Source organism: Cetorhinus maximus, chromosome 1 (genome assembly GCF_964194155.1).
Source record: "Cetorhinus maximus chromosome 1, sCetMax3.hap1.1, whole genome shotgun sequence".
In the NCBI taxonomy this organism is placed as follows: Eukaryota; Metazoa; Chordata; class Chondrichthyes; order Lamniformes; family Cetorhinidae; genus Cetorhinus; species Cetorhinus maximus.
In genome coordinates, this window is record NC_135879.1 from 42,237,119 (window position 1) to 42,260,617 (window position 23,499).

The 23,499-nt window shown below is 48.5% G+C and overlaps 1 protein-coding gene across 1 annotated transcript in view; it reads left to right on the forward strand.

Annotated features, from left to right (window-relative positions):
• The first annotated feature begins 3,261 nt into the window (after positions 1-3,261).
• Positions 3,262-23,499, forward strand: part of rbp4l (retinol binding protein 4, like) — a 50,472-nt gene continuing 30,234 nt past the window's right edge. The window contains exon 1 of the mRNA XM_078546179.1: positions 3,262-3,348. The gene's annotated coding sequence lies outside the window, so the exon portion shown is untranslated. The remainder of the gene's footprint in view (positions 3,349-23,499) is intronic.

The following is a 23,499-nucleotide window of genomic DNA, read 5'->3' on the forward strand; positions in this document are numbered from 1 at the left end:
TCCTGTCCCACCGGCAGGACAGACCCAGCCGAGGTGGCGGCACAGCAGTATACAGTCGGGAGGGAGTTGCCTTGGGAGTCCTCAACATTGACTCTCGACCACATGAAGTCTCATGGCATCAGGTCAAACATGGACAAGGAAATCTCCTGCTGATAACCACATACAGCCCACTCCCCCAACCCCCCTTAGCTGATGAATCAGTACTCCTCCATGTCGAACACCACTTGGAGGAAGCACTGAGGGTGGCAAGGATGCAGAATGTACTCTAGATGGGGTATTTCAGTGCCCATCGCCAATAGTGGCTTGGTAACACCGCTACTGACCGAGCTGGCTGAGTCCTGAAGGACTGCTAGACTGGCTCTGCAGCAGGTAGTGAACCAAAAAGAGGGAATAACAACCTCATCTTAATGCAGATGCATCTGTCCATGGCAGAATCAGTAGGAGTGACCACCGCACAGTCTTTTGGAGACAAAGTCCTATCTTCACATTGAGGATGACCTCCATTGTGTTGTGTGGCACTACCACCGTGCTAAATGGGATAGATTTCGAACATATCTAGCAACTCAAGACTGGGCAGCCATGAGGTGCTGTGGGCCATCAGTAGCAGCAGATTTGTACTCAAACACAATCTATAACCCCATGGTCCAGCATACCCCTCACTCTACCATTACCATCAAGCCAGGGGATCAACCCTGGTTCAATGAAGAGTGCAGGAGGGCATGCCAGGAGCAGCACCAGGCACACCTAAAAATGAAGTGTCAACCTGGTGAAGCTACAACACAGGATTACTTGCGTGTCAAACAGCATAAGCACCAATGATAGACAAAGCTAAGCGATCCCACAACCAACGGATCAGATCTAAGTTCTGCAGTCCTGCCACATCCAGTCGTAAATGATGGTGGGCATTAACCAACTCCCTGGAGGAGGAGGCTCCACAAATATCCCCATCCTCAATAATGGAGGATCCCACCATATCAGTGCACAGATAGGGCTGAAGCACTTGCAACAACCTTCAGCTGGAAGTGCCGAGTGGATGATCAATCTCGGCCTCCTCTGGCGGTACCCAGCATCACAGATGCCAATTCAATTCACTTCACATGATATGATATCAAGAAATGGCTGAAGGCATTGGATACTGCAAAGGCTATGGGCCCTGACAACATTCCAGCAATATTATTGAAGACTTGTGCTCCAGAACTTGCCGTGCCCCTAGCCAAGCTGTTCCAGTACAGCTACAACACTGGGATCTACCCGGAAATGTGGAAAACTGACTAGGTATGACCTGTACACAAAAAGCAGGACAATCCAACAATTACCGCCTCATCAGTCTACTCTCCATTATCAGTAAAGTGATGAAAGGGGTCATTAACTGTGCTATCAAGCAGCACCAGTTTAGCAATAACCTGCTCACTGATGCTCAGTTTGTGTTTTGCCAGGGCCACTCAGCTCCTGACCTCATTACTCATAAACAAAAGAGCTGAACTCCAGAGGTGAGGTGAGAGTGACTGCCCTTGACATCAAGGCAGCATTTGACCGAGTGTGGCATCAAGGAGCCCGAGCAAAATTGGAGTCAATGGGAATTAGGGGGAAAACTCTACACTGACTGGAGTCATACCTAGCACAAAGGAAAATGGTTGTGATTGTTGGAGGTCAGTCATCTCAGTTCCAGGACATCATTGCAGGAGTTCCTCAGGATAGTGTCCTAGGCTCAGCCATCTTCAGCTGCTTCATCAATGGCCTTCCTTCCATCATAAGGTCAGAAGTGGGGTTGTTCGCTGATGATTGCACAATGTTCAGCACCATTCGCAACTCTTCAAATACTGAAGCAGTCCATGTCCAAATGCAGCAAGACCTGGACAATATCCAGGCTTGGGCTGACAAGTGGCAAATAACATTCGCACCACACAAAAGTGCCAGGCAATAACCATCTCAAATAAGAGAGAATCTAACCATCACCCCTTGACATTCAATGGCATTACCATCACTGAATCCCCCACTATCAACATCCATTATCCAGAAACTGAACTGGCCTAGCCATTTGAATATTGTGGCTACAAGAGCAGGTCAGAGGTTAGGAATCTTGCAGCGAGTAACTCACCTCCTGACTCCACAAAACCTGTCCACCAACTACAAGGCACAAGTCCGGAGTGTGATGGAATACTCTCCACTTGACTGATGAGTGCAGCTCCAAAAACACTTAAGAAGCTTGACACCATCCAGGACAAAGCTGCCCATTGATTGGCACTCCATCCACAAACATTCACTCCCTCCACCTCCGACACACAGTGGCACCAGTGTGTACCATCTACAAGATGTACTGCAGGAACTTATCAAGTCTTATTAGACAGCACCTTCCAAACCCACAACTAGTACCATCTAAAAGGAAAGGGAAGCAGACACATGGAACACCATCACTTTAAAAATAAGGGGTCTCAAATTTAAGATGTAGATGAGGAGGAATTTCTCCTCTCAGACGGTTGTTAGTCTTTGGAATTCTCTTTCTCCAAGAGCCAAGGAGATTGGGGCATTGAGTATATTCAAGACTGCATTAGACAGACTTTTGGTCTACAAGGGAGTCAAGGGTTAAGCGGGAGCAGGCAGGAAAGTGGAGATGAACCCACAATTAGATCAGCCATGATCTTATTGAATGACGGAGCAGGGTCAATGGGCTAAATGGTCTACTCCTGCTCCTATTTTTTATGATCTTATGCTGCCTGGAAGGGTTCAGTGGGATTGAAGTTGAGGGCATTTGGTGACCTTGATAGCCACAGGCAGTGCTGTTCATGCGCTGGTACAAAGCTCAAGTTGTGGTTCCAGCAGCTGACAGTCTTTTGACAAACCCCTTGGTGAAGCAAAGCCACGAGACATTGCTCCTCAGTAAAGTTAATGGCGAAATATTCCTTGAATACCACTCTGGGTATAGCTCTATGCCCAGTGCCTTCCTCCATCTCCTTCTTCTGGTAGCTGCTCCTGCTCTCTGCTGTCTTCCTTGATGCTCCCTCCTACCTCCAAACCCAAAGGCTACCAGCCTAATCATAACTGTAGTCAATATATTTCTAAGGCTACAACAACAGTAAAATCTCTGTTAGAAGTGAATGTACCAGAGTGATAAAACACGCCAAGATATATAACACTGCACATCTATGACCAGTAAGCATCTAATTCTGTATAAGGATTACCTGGGGATTTTTCAAAATGGATTAACAAACGATTAAGTATTACGTGGGCACAGAGGCAAAAAATAGCAAATTAGTCAGCCTATTCGTTAATATTTAAGGCAACCTGGATTGAATGAACAGAAAGACACTGGACTGATTCAAACAAGACCAGAGGTTCTGTTTTCAAAAGGTAAATTTCCAAAGATTTTTGAATGACTTTGTGGGAATGATTGCAAACTATTTTACTAATACTATTCTAGTCCTGCGTTTAAAATACAGATCATTAAGTGCCGTGCCTGTTTCAGTAGATATGAGTGAAAATTAAATATTTTGTGTGGCTCTTTTTTCAGTATTGTCAAGCATCTTTTTAGTGCTTCAGAACGGTAGTCCAATTTCAGGCATGCAGTAGCAATATGTTTCACTAGGAGCTGTTGGTTCTTCAAAACAAAACAAAAATAAGCTGTAAACATATTTGTACCTGGATTTAATCAGTTTTATATTCCCATTTGGTTGATGGGTGGCTAGCCCACCGCCATCCTGCACATCTCCCATTCAGTCCTCACAAAACGGTAGGCAGGTGGATTCTAAAATCGGCAGTCTGCCTGCTATTTTTGAAGAAATAACTAGCAGGAAATTGAGCTTGTTACCAAGCGAATTGACCCAATTTTATGCAGCACACACGATAATACAGTTGGAGCGGACAGACGGGCAATGGTGAGAAGGTCTTTTTTAAAATGACTTTGCGGGAAAGGCAGGAAGGAAGGAGGACATGTCACTCGGTGGATGCCCTAGTTATGCGCATTAGGGGCACCCCCCCCCAACCCCAGGATGTTACCCCTCATTGCTCCTCCTTGCCTGGCCACCAGAACCCAATGCCCTCACCCGCCTCCCTAGGCTCCCCAATCCTCCCCTCACTTAGGGCAGATGTCATGGCTGTCTTCTTCCTGAGACCTACTTGCAGTCACACAGCGCACACTTCTCAGTTCTGGGGCTGCTCAGACTGCTAGAGCTGCTTGCCAATCAGATTGGCTGGCAGCTCTCGAGGGCATTATTTCTTTCCACGGAGGGGTGGAAGTCCTTCTCTCTGCATGTTTAGCCTCCCTGTCGCTGTGGGGCGACTTCTTTTAAGTTGGTCGCTGGCATCTGACTTTTGCACCGAAGGTGGGCAAGCAACACACCCCCACCCCCCTGTGAAATTCAGCCCCAAATCTTCCACCAAACCAGTTGCTTCCAGGCATGATTGCAAAAATCAGCATTCCCCTTGGAGTAAAGTATGACTGGGAGAATAAGTAGAGGGCTCACAGACCAGGGCAAGTTGCTAGAAGATATAGAAGGACAGCTAAAGGATGGAGAAGGAGGATGGGGAGATGGGCTCTCAGCAAGAGGCCATATCCACCTAGGATTTTCAGGGAGAAATTTTCCCAACTGTACCTCAGGATGAGCAACATGTCAGACGTCTGCATCTTAGTAAGGATGTCTTCAGTGAAATCTGTCACCTGCTGCAGCCACAACTGCAATCTCAGAGCAAGAAGAGGATCACATTGCCAGTGGCTGTAAAGGCAACTGTTGTGTTATCCTTTTGCATTCCCTTAGTGCCTGTCTTCTGTATGCCTTTGCCTGTCCTAGTGCTCCTATACAGTTTTACCTGAGTAGCTATAGAATGGGTGGTGGATGGCTATTGACTCTCAGTGGAGGACACTGTACATGGTCTTGGATGACAAACTCAAGCAGCTCTGGACCTAAAAGGCTCAGCTGGGGATAATACCATCTCATGTTGGGCGGCAACAGTCTGAGCCAGCTGGTTGACAGACAACAGCGAAAGAACTGGCAGAGTGGTAGGGGTGGCAGGACAAATGCTGTTTTCCTCTGGGAAAACACCTCAAAAATCTTAGTAATCAGTTGGCGTACAGACTACCGGACTGTAGTAAGACGCTGGTATCCATAGCCATGATAGCAGATATCTGAGCTTGTATGAAAGAAGTCTGAGAAATAGAAGCTGAGGCCATCAAATACTGCATCATGGTTGAATCCACAGTCATGTTAATGGAGTTGAAAGAAACATCCATGCCGGAAAGGAAGGGTCCCAAGTTATGAAAAAGCCCTGTACAAAGTTAGTGCCAGATTTCTCCATGCTCCATGCCATTTCAAACAGGCTTTCTGGCAAGCCAACCGATGCACCAACTATTTCATTGTACATACCCAACAGCTCTCTTCTGTGGCCCACCCTTTCGAAATGCTCATCTAAGCCCTCTGCAGCAGGAGTTGTTTGCGACTTCACCCTCCGAAGAGCTGGCACCTGCGCTATCTTGCACCATGCCATGACTGCAAGCAACTCATGTCCACCATGTGCATAACCCACCTCTAAGCTAGCCACTAAAGTATGTGCAGTGTCAATATCTGAACTGGTGGCTGTGTGTGAGAGACTGAGTGACTATGATTTTTGATGAGTATCTAAAAGGAGAAAGGCATAAGGGTGAAATTGTGATGAGAGGAGATGGGTGGGTTGGGGGTAAAAAGTCCATGCTTAATTAAGATGTAAGAAATAGGAACAGGAGTAAGCCATTTGGCCCTTTGAGTCTGGTCCACCTTATCCTTTAGTACCCAAAAATCTATCAACTTCTATCTTGAGTATACTCAGTGACTGAGTATACATGGCTCTCTGTGGTGGAGAATTACAAAGATTCACGACCCATTCCTTGAGTGAAGAAATTTCTCATCATCTTTGTCCTGAATGACCTACTGCTGAGGCTGTAGCCCTGTGTTCTATATTCCCTAGGCAGAGGAAAATTTTCTCAGCATTTACTCCATCAAGCCCCTTATGGATGTTATATGGCCTGAATTTTTCCTGCGTTGGGCGGGGTCGACGGTAGTGGACGGGGGCAGTAGGGAACCCGACCACCGCCCGCGATTGGGTGTGCACCACCATTTTACGTGGGCGGGCCAACTAAGGCCCGCCCAGCGTAATGTGCATCTCCGGCATCAACGTGAAGGGGTGGGCGGGGGTGGGAGCTCAATGTCCAACTGGGTCCAATGGCGACAAGGCGGCCCATTCAAAACCGGCGCAGGCAGCCGTGCGAAGGCTGCCATTGACTGTGCAGTACGGTACTGATGCCAAACGTCATTGCAGAAAATGGCAGGTGGGAGGGCAGGTTGGCGGGGCAGTTGGCCCCAAGGTTTTCTGACCAGTGTCTCGCTACCCTCCTGGAGTAGGTGGCAGCACGGCGGAATACCCTTGTCCCAAGTGACAGGAGGAGGAAGCCCCCCCACCTCACCAAAAATGCCTGGGAGGAGGTGGCATCCAGGGTCAGCTCCCTTGGTGTGGTGAAGCGCACATGGATGCAGTGCCACAAGCGCTTCAATGATCTCCTGCGATCGGGAAGGGTGAGTACCGTGTTGGGTTGGGTCACTTAGCACAGCAGGTAGGAGCAGTTGTCCCGTTCACACAAGCAAGTAGCGGTGAGTTATAATTTAAAGTTCTAAAAACTCGCATTCACGAACCCACTCACCCCTCTTATCCTGCCCGTGGCTTAGGTTTTTGAAAATGTGGCCTACCCGCCTGCCCGTTGCGTCCATGCGACACCCTGAAAATTGCACAGGCTGCGCAAAGTCGATTTCAATTGGTGCCTCAGGGGCCTTAACTGGCCCGTTAATTAATGGCGGGAGCGCCTCTGTCCTCATAGTGCGCCCACCTTCCGAAATATCGCGACGGTGCGCTGTGACATTGGGATGCACACCCAACATCATCGCGCATCATTTTACGTTCCGGTGTGTCGGGCCTGCCCCCACACGCCGAATGTAAAATTCTGGCCTATGTTTCAATTAGATCACCTCTCATTCTTCAGAAATCCAGGGAATATAAGCCTAGTGCACGCAATCTCTCCTCATAGCACAATCCCCTCATCCCAGGGACGAATTTAGTGAATCTTTTTGCATTCCCTCCCAGCCAAGTATGTCTTTTCTTAGGTAAGTGGTTCAAAACTCCAGGTGTGGCCTCACCAATGCCTTGTATAATTGTAGTAAGACTTCTTTACTCCTTTATTCCATTCCTCCATTCCTTTTGTAACAAAAGCTAGCATACCATTTGCCTTCTGAATTTCTTGCTGTATCTGCATGTTAATTTTCTGAGATCCATGTACAAGGACACACAGGTCCCTCTGAATGCCAATATTTCCCAGCCTCTCACCATTCAAAAACTGTTCTGCTTTTTATATTTTTCCTACCAAAGTAGATAAATTCAGGTCAGAATTTAACGTTGAATGATTGGGGACGCGCCCAAACCGAAATCGTGTGAAATAGCATGAGAAGATATCGGGCGTATGTCCCGACATCATCATGCTTGCGCACAACATTGCAGTTGACAGGCACATTCAGGAATTGGAAGCGTGCCCACCGACAATTTAACGTGTAATTAAGCCCATTAACAACCCCATTGATCCGAATTTTACATTGCCCGCGTGATTTAGTGCTCATCGCATGGGCAACATGGGCAGGCGGCTAATCCATTTTTTCTCATTTCTCATCCAAGGGCAGGATAAAAGGGGTCTGAGAAGCATTGGCTCTGTGAGTTGTTAGGAGTTCAGGTGAGTGTTTGCTGCTGCTTTAGTGCTGAGATTTCATACTTTTTCCTGTGGTTTCTGCTGAAGTGTTTACTTTGTTTTGAGGACTCTTTTGTTTTGTCAACTCTTGTAAGATTTCTGCTGAGTGCAGCCTTCAGTGCATGAGACAGTGCCACCTGCATTTCAGCAGATGGAGATTGTTTACTCCGCTGGTGGGTCCTCCTCTGAAGAGGAAGAGAGGGGCAGAAGGGAGAGGAGGCAAGATGTCTGCAAGCAGGGTCCCAGGGAGCGACCTGTGGGAGGAGAGGTGCAGGCACAGGGGGTGCAGGGTTTACAGGGAGAGCAAGGCGGAAGACACTGCAGAAGACACCACTATCCTGCTGCCAGAGTGTACTGGCAGCAATCCAGCTACCTCAACATGCCTGAGGTCCAGTGCCACAGGAGGCTCTGCCTCTCTTGGGACACTGTGACATCCATATGCCGGATGACTGGGCTGGAGAACGCCTCCAACTCTATGGGTGGGCACCCAGTGCCAGTGGCTCTAAAGGCCACAGTACCTGTCAAATGTTTCACACCCAGATCTTTCCAGGGGTCATTGGGGGATCTGTGTGGAGTGTCCCAATCAGCTGTCCACAGTTGCATCAAGCTGGTCATTGATGTTTTCCAGGCGGGTCATGACATTCATTTATTACCAGATGGACGAAACCAGCCAGGAATTGCTGTGTTCCCCCACATCCAGGGCGTTGATGTGGCTATCAAGGCCCCAACGGGTCAGCTGGTACCTTCATGAACAGAAAGGGCTTCCATTCCATGTACATGCAGATAGTGTGTGACCACAAAACACAGATTCTGCAAGTCAATGCAAGGTACCCTGGCAGCTCCCATGATGCTTACATCTTGCGACACTCCTAAGTGTTGAAACTGTTCATGGCTCCAGCTCAGCTGGATGGTTGGCTGCCTGTTGACATAGGATATCCCTTGAAAAGGTGGCTCATTGTGCCACTTCAGCACCCAAGGACAGAGTTGGAAGAAAGGTACAACAGGAGTCAGGCCTCCACAAGGGCGGTGGCTGAGAGGACCATTGGGCTGATGCAGATGAGGTTCCGATACCTGGACCGATCAAGGGGTGCACTGCAATATCCTCCAGAGCGCGTGTTGCTTATAGCTGTTGTATGCTGCGCTCTGCACTAACTGGCAAGGGTGACCCACTGGAGGATGAGGATAGAGACGCAGGCTCTTAGAGGATGACCCTACTGATGGATCTGATGAGGGACCTGGGCAGGCACAGGGTGAGGACATGGAGGCAGGCTTGAGGAACCTTCAGGGAGGCAGAGACATCGGGGAGGCTATGATTCAAAGCACCTTCAGCTAGGCTACCAAGGCATGGTTTCGTTCTCATGGCACAAGCGCCACCTCCTTACCACACATTTCTGAGGAGGCAAACCCATGACCTCAATGCTGCTTCACAACCTCTGTAAGAAAGTTTGCAGACTCTGCCATCTATCATAAGGCACTGATGAGCCCTGTACCTATGGAAAACATGAAAGGCACTCAGAGCATTGAAACAAAATCTAGATTTATATCTTCTCCAGAGTTGCATAAAACGAACATAACATAAATTTGTTGCTCCTGTTGCACCAAAACAATATGTAACGCTGATGAAATGAAAGATTCTCACCTGTGAAAACCCATCCTGTACTCACGGTGCCTTAAACTTATGCTTGCGAGTGCTGTGTCTTGGTTCTCCCCAACCACCTCGCTGACAGTGGCATTGGAGGCAGATTGCTGACTCTGCTGTCGTGTCGGCCCTGATGACCTTGGTGGACGTCCTCTGGCCGGTGGGACCTGAGCAGGCTACACCTGAGGGTGTGCGACCAGTGACATGGCTGGGCACTCCTTAGTCATCACAGCCTCGTCAGATGCCACGGTCACTAGCAGTGGGGTGGAGGACATGCCGCCCTCGTCCGGAGCGCTGTGAGAGGAGTCCACAGAGATGACAGGCAGCTTGTCCACCAGAGTGAGGTACATCTGGACCTCCCTGCTCACCATAGGTGGACAGGTACCTAGCAAAGAGACTAGGTGCTTCACCCACCTCTCACACTGTTAATGACCTCCTGAGGTCACTGCCGGTGTGTGGGCTCGCAGGTCCAAGCGCAAACCAAGGAACCCCCAAGTCTGTTCCTGGAACTGCCTTGTCTCCATGAAATTCTCCAGTCTCTCAATGGAGGAGGCTGTGCGCTCGGTGCTCAGGGTCAATGCAGTGCTCAAGCTCCTCATGGACTCCTCCATGACAGAGACCATGACATGCAGAACCTCAGGGATTTCCGCCAGATCTTCCCGTGCATCTCGTTGGATATCCTGATGGATGACTCCAAAAGCTCATCATCTGCCTCAGACTCAGCTTCATCCTGGTCTCCAGCAGTCCTCCGACAGCTGGCGGCCTGTGCACTCTCCACTTCTGCCAGCTCCTCATGTGAGTGCCGTGCCCTCCCCACAGTGCCCTACCATCTGAGCTGACAAACTAATGCCCACCGAGATTCATGTATCTACACTGGTGCCTGTTAGCGAGAGAGGGTGTGAAGCTGGTGGGTCTGTCTGCGGTTCCTCCTCAAGTGTCAAGGGAGGGTCCTCAGGATCACAGCAGCCTCTGGAGAATGGCTCATCTGAGAGAGGAAGACAATATGTCAGTATTATCAATCATCACTTAGTCAATGTGTAAGCTAGGTGGGTGGGTGAGACTATGGGCGGAATCGTCCCAGATTTGCACAAAGTGTAGTAGTGGGCAGGAAAAGGATGTTTTATCCTCCGGCCACAATCGTGGGTTTTCACACCATATTGTCCCATTGCTGGCACATCCTGCCTCGTTAATAATGCATTCCTGATAACAGATGATTAGCAGGGCAGCCCCTGATTCATCCGCTCCACCATCAAATCAGGCCTTCAGTAATCCAGGCGCTATATTTAAAGGGTGCTCCTGCACAAAGCTAGCTCTCTCTAAGGGATAGGAATCTGCTGCAAAGTCATGGTTTCCAAAGGGAGGAAACATGCTGCCCCCAAATTTACTGATGCCTCCCTCAGGTGCCTACTGGACAAAGTCTGCTGACAAAGTGAAGGCCCGCCGGGAAGTCCTCTACTCCCACTCTGGGCAAAGACCAGAAAGCAAGGTGACAACTCCAGCGAATAAGGTGGTGGCAGCGGTGGTCAGCGCCAACACCCTTCAAAACTGGACAGCCACCCAGTGCCAAAGAGGATGAATGATCTCCTCCATCCTGGCAGATTAAGTCACTCTTCTCATCCCTCTCAACTCACACTCACAAACCCATCACACATCCACAGGGATCTCACTCACTGCCGTTCAAGGGACATCACCATTCACTCTCTCACACACAACTTCATCTGCCCTACAGATCATGTCCTCATCCCAACCATGGCACCACTCAGCACCCATACATACCAGGCACCCTTTCCATCTGGCCTGGCAGGCATCCTGCTTACACTCTCTCCATCTGTCTTCATGCAGGACAAGCTGGCACACAGCAAGAGGGAGTGGTTGCATACTGGTGGAGGAATACCTGACATCAAGGTCCTCACAGACTTTGAAAATAGAGTCATCCAGCTGGCCGACAACAATCTGGACATGCCTGTGTTGATGGTGAGGTCGGCAGTGCCCAACCAAATGAGATCTAGCAGTGCAACATCCATCAGACAACCATGCTGTGAGTGAGGTCCCCTGTCCTGTGGCCATGGACTAATTATCCTTCCTTGCTTTTGCAGGCACACCTAGGAGGCAGCCAAGGGGGTCCATGAGCCAAGTTCTCAATTCAGGCCCCTAAGACACCTCGAAAGAAGAATCTGATGACACCCTAATGAAGGCCCATCACAACACTCACCCACACCCTCCAGCAGCGCAGAGACACGCACCTTGGTGGGATTTTGTTCTAGAGTATCCTCAGGGTCACAATCTGGTGAGCACATCGCACTATCTGATCCAAGCAGGCGGCACAGGTTTCTGGCACTCAGAGGATTGCTGGAGGCCAAAAATCTGCTGAGTCCGAGTCAGATGAGGAGCCCTTGGACTCAGGCATACCTAGGTTGCTGGAGTTACTAAGGCAAGCTCGGGAACATCAGGAAGGGATGTCCACTGCACTCCTGAGATTGCAAGGCACGATGGAGGAACTGTCCGCCTTCAGTCTGAGGTGATAGCGCCGGCATTGCAACACACCGAGGTCAACACTGGTAGGATGGTGGCTTTGGCAGCTTGAGACCTTGGTCCAGGACATCGGGCCTGCACTGCTGGATTGGCTGAACTCCATCACTGATGCCATAGTTAGCCTCCATCAATGTCAATGTAAGAGGGGTGCGGGGCAACTCGATCTCACTCCAGCTACCCCTTCTCCTCAAGGAGTCAGCCAAGGACCCTCGGGCACCCATAGGGAGGAGGATCAGCAGGTGCATACCCCAGGGCCATCTACACAGGTGACTCCGGTCCGGGAGTGTCCGGCACATCTGAATCCCCTCTTCCTGTGACCCCAGCAGCTCCAGCTCCACAGGCTGAGGAGGATATGACTGCCGCATAGCAGGACCCTGAAAGCAGGCCACGGCCCTCGAGGTCTCAGCCCTCCAGAGGATGCCTGACAAGGTCATCACAGACAGGGTGTAGCAGTCAACAGGCTGCCTCCACCTCCACTGCGGATTTCGGGGGAGCACCAAGATGTGGCAGCAGGGTTAGGAAGCTTAAGAAGATGTAACTCTTTCGAGTTATCAACAGTGACAGATTGTAACTCTTTCGAGTACATTCACAGTTCTTGGTTTCCGGGAGTGGGACATGAACCCACAACCTTCTGATTCAAAGGCGAGGGTGCTATGAACTGAGCCACAGCTAGTTGCACAGCCTGGGCGTGGGTGTTAATCACTTGAACTTAATGTTCACTATTTTAAATAAGCTCCCAAGAATGTCTTCTTGCCTCTGGCTCCTTGTTATGATGAGAAGTGTTCGTGTCACACAGATGTGAAACCTTAGTTCCTGCACAAAATAAAGGTGGATGTCTCAGTCCAGGGCCTCTTCCCGCTGCAGTGGGTAACAGTGAGCAAAGTGATGGCCCGGCTTCACACTCACTGGACACACTAGTGGTACCTGCACCTCGATGGTACTTGTCATTGCTGCCAGAATGTCGTGGGCAAGCATCACCGACGTCATTCTCTCTGTGTGCTCAGCATCTTTGAGGAGGACTGGCACCCATCTCGACAGCATCTGTGACCAGTGACGCTGTGCTCCTGAAGGGGTCGGGTGCTGAAGGCTGACAAAGGATCAGGTGCATTCAAAATTTCATGGCTGCATCTCCATGATATGACCCTGATCACAGAGCACAAGTGAGCTGCCCTCAGCCAAACAAGAGTCAGATACTCACAGAGGCAATGCGAAGATAGCGACTATTCAGGCCTCCGCTTTGTCTCCATTACATGAGCCTGAGCACTGGAGGTATGTGCGCTGTCATCAGCCACACAGGAGTCAAACATTCACAGATGGAAGGTGAGGATGTCAGAACTGTCCTCCCTACATCTTGTCATCATCCTCCACAAATCATGCGGATATGAGGGCCTCCCGAGTGTGCCTGCCTCGTCTGGCCAGTGTGACGGCCTCATCGCCGGCATTCTTGCCTTCGAGGACCTCATCATTGTCATCCCCTTCGACATTCTCCTCATTGGAGGATATGTGCAGCTCCTCCATCTCCTCCTCAGCCAGGTCCTCTCCCAGTTTCAGTGCCAGGTTGTGTAGCACACAGTAAGCTACAATGATGTGTAACACCCTCTGGGGACTGTATTGCAGTGCTCCACCGGACCTGTCGAAGCACCAGAACCTCATTTTCAAGATGCTACCGTTTGCTCCACCAAAGTGCTGCAGTCTGAGGCTGCCACACAGGCGTCATCAGCCACATCCTCTGTGGGTAGCCCTTATCCCCAAGGAGCCAAACCTGTGGCCTCTCTGGACCTTAAGGCCATAAGACCATAAGATGTTGGAGCTGAAGTAGGCCATTTGGCCCATCGTGTTTGCTCTGCCATTCAATGAGATCACAGCTGATCTGACAACCCTCAACTCCACTTTCCTGCCTTTTCCCCATAACCCTTGATCCCCTTACTGATTAAAAATCTGTCTATCTCAGCCTTGAATATACTTAATGACCCAGCCTCTACACTCCTCTGCAGTAAAGAATTCTACAGATTGACTACCCTCTGAGAGAAGAAATTCCTCCTCATCTCTGTTTTAAATGGGCACCCCCTTACTCTGAGATAACGCCCTCTGGTCCTAGACTCTCCCACAAGGGGAAACAACCTCTCAGCATCTACCCTGTCAAGCCCCATAAGAATCTTTTATGTTTCAATAAGGTTGCCTCTCATTCTTCTAAACTCCAATGAGTACAGGCCCAACCTACTCAATTTCTTCTCATAAGAAAATCCCTCCATCCCCGGGATCAACCTAGTGAACCTTCTCTGGGCTGCCTCCAATGCCAGTATATCTTTTCTTGGATAAGGGGACCAAAACTGTTCACAGTGTTCTAGGTGTGGTCTAACTAGTGCCTTGTATAGTATCAGCTCCTCTATTCTTCCTGCCAAAATGCATAACTTCACATTTTCCCACATTATATTCCATCTGCCATGTTTTTGCCCACTCACTTAACCCGTTTATAGTAGACTCTGTAGACTCTTTGTGTCATCCTCACCACTTACCTTCCCACCTATTTTTGTGTTATCCGCAAACTTGACAATAGTACATTCATTTCCCTCATCCAAGTCATTAATATATATTGTAAATAATTGTGGCCCCAGCACTGATCCCTGTGGCACTCCACTCGTTACAGGTTGCGATCCTGAAAATGCCCCCCAACTCTCTGTCTTCTGTTAGTTAGCCAATCCTCTATCCATGCTAATATACCATCCCCAACACCATGGGCTCTTATCTTATTAAGTAGCCTTATGTGTGGTGCCTTATCGAACGCCTTTTGGAAATCCAAATATGTTACATCTCCTTTATTTATCCTGCTTGTTACCTCCTCAAGGAATTCTAATAAATTTGTCAGGCATGATTTCCCCTTCATGAAGCCATGCTGACTCTGCTTGATTATGTTATGCATTTCTAAATGTTCTGCTATTACATCCTTTGTAATAGATTCTAACATTTTCCCAATGACAGATGTTAAGCTAACTGGCCTATAGTTAACTGTTTTTTGCCTCCCTCCATTTTTGAATAAGGGTGTTATATTGGCAGTTTTCCAATCCTCTGGGACTTTTCCAGAGTCTAAGGATTCTTGGAAGATTACTACCAGTGCATCCACTATCTCTGCAGCTATTTCCTTTAATTTCATAAGATACAACCCATCAGGTCCAGGTGATTTATCAGTCTTTAGCCCCAATAGCTTCCCTAGTACCTTTTCTCTAGTGATAGTTATTGTATTAATTTCCTCCCCCCTTTTGCCTCTTGATTATTTAGTTTGGAATGCTATTAGTGTCTTCTGCTGTGAAGACTGATGCAAAGTATTTATTCAACTCCTCTGCCATTTCCTGGTTCCCCATTATTATTTCCCCAGCCTCATTCTCTAAGGGGCCTATATTAACTTTGGCCTCTCTCTTCCTTGTTATATATTTAAATAAGCTCTTTCCGTCCGTTTTTATATTACTTGCTAGTTTACCCTCAAAGTTTATTTTCTCCCTCGTTATTTTTTTGGTCATCTTTTGTTGGTTTTTAAATCTTTCCCAGTCCTCTGAACCACTAATCTTTGCCACATTGTACGTTTTTTCTTTCACTTTGATACTATCCTTAACTTCCTTGGCTATATCTGGGATATATCTTTGTTGTGAGTCATGAACTATTTTCTTAAACATCTGCCGTTGTTCATCAATCGTCTTTTCTACTAAACTCCTTTCCCAATCCACTCCAGCCAACTCTGCCCTCATTCCTTTGTACTTACCCTTAGTTAAGTTTAGCACAGTTGTTTCTGAACTAAGTTTCTTCCTTTCAAACTGAATGCTAAATTCCACCATGTAATAGTCACTGTTTCCTCAGGGATCTTTTACTCTGAGATCATTTATTAAACCTGCCTCACTACAGATCCAAAATAGCCTGATCCCTAGTTGGATCCACAACATATTGTTCTAGGAAACTGTCCCGAATACACTCTATGAATTCTTGCTCGTGGCTACCTCTGCCAATTTGATTTTCCCAATCTACATGAAGATTAAAGTCACCCATGATTAATGTACTGCCTTTTTTACATGCTCTCATTATCTCCTGATTTATTCTCTGTCCTGCAGCATAGCTATTGTTGGGGGGCCTACAGACTACTCCCACCAGTGTCTTCTTCCCCATGTTATTTCTTACCTCCATCCATATGGATTCAGCATCTTCCAATCCAAGATCCTTTCTTGCTATTGTACTTATTCCATCTCGTACTAACAAAGCTACCCCACTACCCTTTCCTTCCTGCCTGTCCTTTCGAAATGTCATATACCCCTGAATATTAGTTCCCAGCTTTGAACCCCTTGTAATCATGTTTCCGTAATGACTACAAGATTGTACCCATTAACCTCTATTTGTGCTGTTAATTCATTTATTTTGTTCTGAATACTACGTGCATTTAAGTAAAGAGCCATTAATTTTGCCCTTTTTACCATTCATTTGTCCCTATTTGCTCCTTTTTTTAATGTTTGTACACTCTGTCCCTTCCTGTCACACTCTGGGTATCATTACCTAAAAAGTTGCCCTGCAGTGCCACCATATCCTTTTGCTTTGTAAGCCTACTTATCCCCTTTCCAGAAACCCCCCCCTCTATTTAGTTCAAAGCACTCTCTACTGCCCTAGTTATTTGATTCGCTAGGACACTGGTCCCAGCACGGTTCAAGTGAAGCCCGTCCCACCAGAACAGCTCCCTTCTACCCCAGTACTGGTGCCAGTGTTCTTTGAACTGAAACCCATTCCTACCGCACCAATCTTTGAGCCATGCATATAACTCCTTGACTTTATTTACCCTATGCCAGTTTGCCCGTGGCTCAGGTAGTAATCCCGAGATTATTACCTTGGAGGTTCTGCTTTTTAATTTAGCTCCTGACTGTTCAAATTCTTTCAGCAGAACCTCCTTTCTAGTCCTATCAACGTCATTGGTACCAACATGGACAACGACAACTGGAACTCTCCCCTCCCACTCCAAATTCTTGGAAGATGTCAAGGATCTGAGACCTGCTAAGGATGTAGGAGCCGTGGACGCTCCTTGGGAATCGTGCGCAGACTGTAGGATATGTTTGTGGTGGTCGCACACCAGCTGAACATTCAGCAAGGGGAAGCCCTTGCGGTTGACGTAGTTGACTGCTTGTTGCCACGGAGTGTAGTGGATGGCACCCTGCACCTGTGGAAAACCTGAGATCTACGCAAATCCCGGCACTCTTGCTTCCTGGCTTTCCTGATTCCAGGAGAAATGCACAAAGTTCTGTGCCTTTATGAAGATGGCGTCCATGACCTCCTGGATACACTTGTGCATGGAAGCTTTCAAGATCCTGCACAGGTCACCTGTGGGGCCCTGGAAGGTGCCATTGGCATAAACATTGAGTGCCACGGTCACTTTCATGGCCATTGGAAGTAGATGCCCTCCGTGTCCCCATGGCACCAAATTCTGCAACTGGTGGCATATGTGACTGACCAGTTCCCTAGACATGCACAGTCTTCGGCAACATAGTTCTTGGTCAGCTGTAGAAATCACAGGCATCACCTATTGACCCTGGTCTAGCAAGGCACTTACGAGCAATGGCTCACTATAGATCTTCAGCTGCACTTGCAGCAGGCCCTGCTGCCCCTTTGCCTTGAGAGAGATGCTTCTCCCTTTGCTAAGACAGTTGCCTCCATCACTCTCTTCTTCTTCTCTGGTCTCTGTAAGCCATGAGGTATGTCATTAAATCACCAGGCTCCATTATCCTGATGTTCTTCTTCTGCAGGATCAAAGAGAGAGATGCGTGGGTTAGCATGGGTGTACGAAGAACCTCTCTCAGTTAAGTCTGAAAGCCCCTTCACGCATGCAGGAGAGTGCTGGTCACTACGTGGATGGCCAGTGTGCAGTGCTGCCCAAAACCCCACCCACCTCCACTTGACCGATTGGCAGCAGCTTTGCCCACTGGTCTGCATACCTTGCTGTCAGCTCAGGCGCAGGCATTCTCCTAACCCACACTGCAAGGCTGCGCTGTTCGCTTGAACCTTGGGGGATACTGGTCCAAACCTTAATAAAGACATTGCAAGGGGCTCTGAGCACCTCCACCAGTGACTGCACCGTGGCCACCTTTAGCAAGGGGATTTTACAACTTGCCAGTCGGCCAATTGTTATGTTGCCCCCGAAAATGCACATTAATTAGCAGCCTGTTCCCAAGGGGTGAAAAGTTCTGGAGCATTTGGTGGCACTTTCATGCTGTTGCGTTGTTTGAGTGGGCGGAAAAGCTTCAGAGGCCCAACTCCAAGCATATCAATGGAGCTATGGGTGAACGGTCTCAGCTGTGGAGGAATGCTCACTTTTGAGAAGCTTTTCCAAGTATGTGGCCACTTCCCCCACACCCCCTCCCCTCACAACCCCCGATGTGTGCTTGAGTATTTCCTTTAGTGTGTGCTGCCTTGCACCCCAGCCCCCCCACCCCCGGTCTCACCAGCACTGGAACCCTTGTCCCAGCACCGCACTGAAAGTCAGCCGGGAAAAAGTGAACTGCCTGTGCTAATGTCCTTGATGTCCTACAGGCAATGCTTGTGAGCACTGCGTAAGGTTGTGTGCACTCACCTCCGAGCTCCCCTCGAAGTTCAGGTCACCAGGTGCACACCTTTTAAAGGCAGTCATAAAGCACGTCATTCTGAAATCACGCCGATGTGGCCAGTAAATTTGATGGGCAGGGGGATTATCCCAGCGAGCAGCGCTTATAATTAGATGCAAATATATTAAAATGACATTCCCTATGTGTGGCAGTGGGAAACGCGGCCTGCCATTGGCGGGTGGAGCGGACGATTGCAAACGGGTTTCACAACCAATGTAAAACTGATTTTTGGCCTTCTTACCACATTGTCCCCCCCACCCGCCATGACACCCGATGCCAATGAGGCCAGAAAATTCCGACCTATGGACAACAGCATTATGGTATTATGCAGCTCTGGCACTCCAGCTCACGGGTGTCCATCTTAAATTTGGTCAGTATGATCAGGTTGGCCACCCTACCACACATTCATCTGCGCTCCACAGAATTATGGCTTCTTTTCTGTTTGGAACAAAGTGCATTCATTAGTCCACCCTCTACCTTCAACACCATACCAGCCTCGCACCCACCCCCCACCCCCCAACCCCAACCCCCGACCAGAAGGACCAGATTGAGGAGCCCATCAAATTTGCTCATCCCAGAATCACAGAATCACAGAATGTAATGGCACAGAAGGCCATTTGGCCCATCGTGTCTGCACCGGCTCTCTCAATGAGCATTATGATTTAGTGCCATTGCCCTGCCTTTTCCCCGTACCCCTGTACATTGTAATCATCTAATGCCCTCTTGAATGCCTCGATTGAACTTGCCTCCACCACTTCCAGGCAGTGCATTCCAGACCCAAACCACTCATCGTGTGAAGAAGTTTTTTCTCATGTCACATTTGCTTCTTTTGCAAATCACTTTAAATCTGTGCCGTCTCACCCCTCTCATTGTTGATCCTTTTACAAGCAGGAAGAGCTTCTCCCTATCTACTCTGTCCAGTCCCCTCATGATTTTGAACATCTCTATAAAATCTCCTCTTCGCCTTCTTCTCTCCAAGGAGAACAGTCCCAACCTCTCCAATCTATCTTCATAAGTTTCTCATCCCTGGAACCATTCAATGTGTTCACATCCTTCCTATAGTGTGGCACCCAGAACTGTGCACAATATTCCAGCTGTGGTCTAACTAGTGTCTTATCCCACCCTTCTATGTCCCCAACATTAGCAGCCACATCTCCCAGCCTAGGCCAGCATAGGTACGTGTGCTTTCTGTCACTCTGATTCTTAGACCCTTGAACATCACGAAGGACGGCCATCCTTCACAACGTCTCCACACAGCACCATGCCAACTCGGTACTCACCCTTGCTGAGCGCAGAAGATCATTAAACTGTTTGCAGCACTGGATCCCGGAGTGACTCACTACGTCATGCCCGCTGACCTGGGCTGCCACCTCTGACCAGGCCTCCTCTTGTCATCCCACAGCATCAGAATGTCCCGTCTGGCACTCACTGCCTCCACTATAGTGCGCAGGCACTTGTCCAAGAGCCGGGAGCAGGGGGACAGAGTGCCCACTGGCATTGCCCTCCCGCCTTGTGTGCCCAGCGGGTGCTGAGGCCATAACTCCTGCAAATTTCAAAAGTCTCTCCAAGACAGCTCCCTGAGCCTCCACAAAACCTCCTGGCAGCCTTCAGGGAGCTGCCTCTGCTGTTTTTCAATGCCACACCAGGTCCCCATTGGACCCAATTCCTACCATGCTCCCACCCCTGCCGCCAGCGCATCGCCAATATCCGGGCATGTTTCACGCTGGCTGGCCCTTAATTGGCCATTTATAGAATGATTTCCAACACCTACTCCAATCACAATGCATAGGTGCATGCTAGCTTTTAGTAATGCAGGCTAGCTTTAGCTGGTGCTAGCCTCTTGTGATTTTAGACCTCCTGCTGAGGCATGCAACCCTCTGGCCACATCCCACTATCATGTTGATTAGCAGATAGCTAATACCATGGTATGCTGCCTGCATTGGGGGCAATTGGAGTGGTTTAATCTTGCCTCATGGACCCTGTGCCAGTTTTTGGGGGCTATCAGATCTTGTCCTCATGCAGCCTTCAAGAACAGAATTATACTTTTTAACTGTTTCAAGTTCTTTAAAGGAGCGTAGACCTGAAATTCCCCATCTCCCACTCTAACTATGGTAGATCAATGGATGCCAGGGAAATAGCAAAAGTAGTCGTTTATTGGATCTCTGATTTCCTGCAGGAGAATCTCTATGGAGATCTCAGACTCCAATTTACTTAACATTTCCTAGGACTGGATTTTACGGGGGACGGAGTGTTGGGGGGGGAGTCGTTGTGAACTTCTCCCACCACCGCCCCCACCACACCCCGCACCCCCCGCGCCACCGGTAGGAAAGTCAAGCAGCAGTTGACCAACAGAAAGCAGCCTGTGCACTCCCTCCAGCTGTGACACACTGCCGGCAGGCTAACCAAGGTGAGCATGAGACTTCATCTCTCAGTGGGAGGAAGTCCCACCCTCAAGAGCTTACCACTAGTCTGATTGGCCAGCAGCTCTTGCAGTCCTGGCAGCACCATAGCTCAGCAGTGGACACCGCTGGGGTCAAGAAGAGTGATTGCTGCCGGAGACAGGTAAGTCCTGGGCTTTTAGAGCAGGGAGAGATCTGAGACCCTTTGGAGGGCAGGCGACGAGGATCAAAGGGAAAGGTGACATCTTCAGGGATGCCCCCAGTGCGCAAAGGGCACCCACCCAGCCCCCTCTGAATGATGTATCCCTACTTCCTGTGAGAGTGAGAGTGAGTGAGTGTGTTTCTGTGTGTGAGAGAGAAAGAGAGGAGTGAGGGTATGTGTGTGTGTGTTTGAGAGAGAGTGTATGAGCATGTGAGAGAGTGTGTGTGCATGTGAGAGTGTGTGTGCGTGTGAGAGTAAGTGTGTATGTGAGAGAGTGTGTATGTGTGTGTGTGAGAGAGAAAGAGAGCGTGTGAGAGAGAGTGTGTGTGTGTGTGAGTGTGTGTTTGAGAGAGAAAGTGTGTTGTGTGTGAGAAAGAGAAGAGAGTGTGTGTGCGTGTGTGAAAGAGAGAGCATGTCTGTGTGTGTGTCTGTGAGAGTTTGTGTTTGTGTCTGAGTGTGGGTTTCTGTAAGTGTGTGAAAGAGAGAGCATGCGAGAGAGAGTGAGTGTGTGTGTGAGAGGTGTGTGCGTTTGTGAGAGAAAGTAAGTATGTTGTGTGAGAGAGAGTGAGTGTGTGTGTGTGTGTTTGTGACAGAGAAAGTGTGTTTCTGTGTGTGGGAGAGAAAAAGGAGAGAGTGTGTGAAAGGGAGAGATAACGTGTCTGTCTGTATGTGTGTTTGTGTGTGTGTGAGAGAGAGAGAGAGAGAGAGAGGAGAGTGAGGGTGTGTGAGAGAAAGAGGAGAGTGTGTGCATATGAGAGAGAGAAAAAGGAGTGTGTGTGTAAGAGACAGAGAGAAAGAGAAGACTGGGTGTGTGTGTGAGAAAGAGGAGAGTGAGTGTGTATGTTATAGAGAAGGAGGAATCTGTGTGTGAGAGAAGGAAGAGACTGTGTGTATGAGAGAGAGAGAGGAGCGTGTGTGTGAGAGAGAGAGAGAGGAGAATTTGTATAAGGTAAGGGGGTAGGCTGCGTGAGGTAAGTGTGTAAGGGGGTAAGGTGACTAAGATGAGTGGGTAAGGAGGTAGGGTGAGTAAAGTAAGTGGGTAATGGGGTAGTGCAAATAAAGTAAGTGGGTAAGGGGGTAGGGTGGGTAAGGGGTAGGGCGGAAGCTGGGTAGAGTGATGAGATAAAGTGGGTAAAGGGATAGGTTGGGTAAGGTAAGTTGGTAAGGGGGTAGGGTGGGTGAGGGGGTAGAATGGCACCTAGATAGGGTGGTGAGGTTAGATTAGGGTAGTCAGGGGTGGGGGTGGAGTCGGGGGGTTAAGTAGGGTGGCGAGTGGTGAGGTCAGGTCAGGTCAAGTCGGGGGTGGAGTTGGGGTGTCGAGGGGGAAGTCGGGTGGTGAGGTTGGGGCTCAGGTCAGGTTGGCGGTGGAGTCGGGGGTGAAGTTTGAGTGTGGGGGGTCAGTTACCCAGGAATTAGACTAGGATTTTTATGTCTAACATTTACTGGATAACTATCCAGTAAATAAGTCAGAACTGTCCAAAGTCTCTGGCTCTAACTCAGGGGAGTAGGGCAATTGCCCATTGGAAGTTGAATCTTCCTAGACAATTTCCATAGAATCATTGCACTGGGACTTCCGGGGGTTCAATTATCCAGAGAGTGGAAGGTCTACACCATTTTTCCTTTCTGGGTTTTAGGTATGAGTATTGTTCCCTTTAAAAAGGAAAGAGGAGGGTACTTTCTGAAACAGTGAAAGTCCAGGTACATAGGTCACTAAAATGCCATGAAGGGGTACAGAAAATAATCAAAAAGGCTAATAGAATTGTGGCCTTTATATCTAGAGGATTAGAATACAAAGGGGGTAGAGGTCATACTTCAGCTTTACAAATCCCTGGTTAGATCACACCAGAGTAGTCTGGGCACCACACCTTATGAAGGATATATTAGCCTTGAAGGGAGTGCAGTGTGGATTTACTGTAATGATCCCACCAACTCCAAGGAGAGATTAAGCAAACTAAGGTTAAATTCCCTGGAATTTTGAAAGCTGAGGTGATTTGATTGAAGTTTTTATGATATTAAGGGGAATGAATGGGATAGATTTGGAGAAATTATTTTTGCTAATTGGGGAGTCTTAAGATTAGGTGGAATAGTTTAAAAATAGGCGCCAGACCTTCCAAGAGTAAAATTAGGAAACACTCTTCACTCAAAGGATGGTAGAAATTTGGAACTCTCTTCTGCTCGATGAATTGTTAATTTTAAATCTGAGATTAATAGATTATTGTTAACCAAAGGAGTATGGGGATAGGGTGGGTATATGAAGTTACTCACAGATCACTCTTGATCTCATTGAATGGTGGAGCAGGCTCAAGAGCTAAATGACATACTCTTATTCCTATGCTCCCTGAACACTCTGG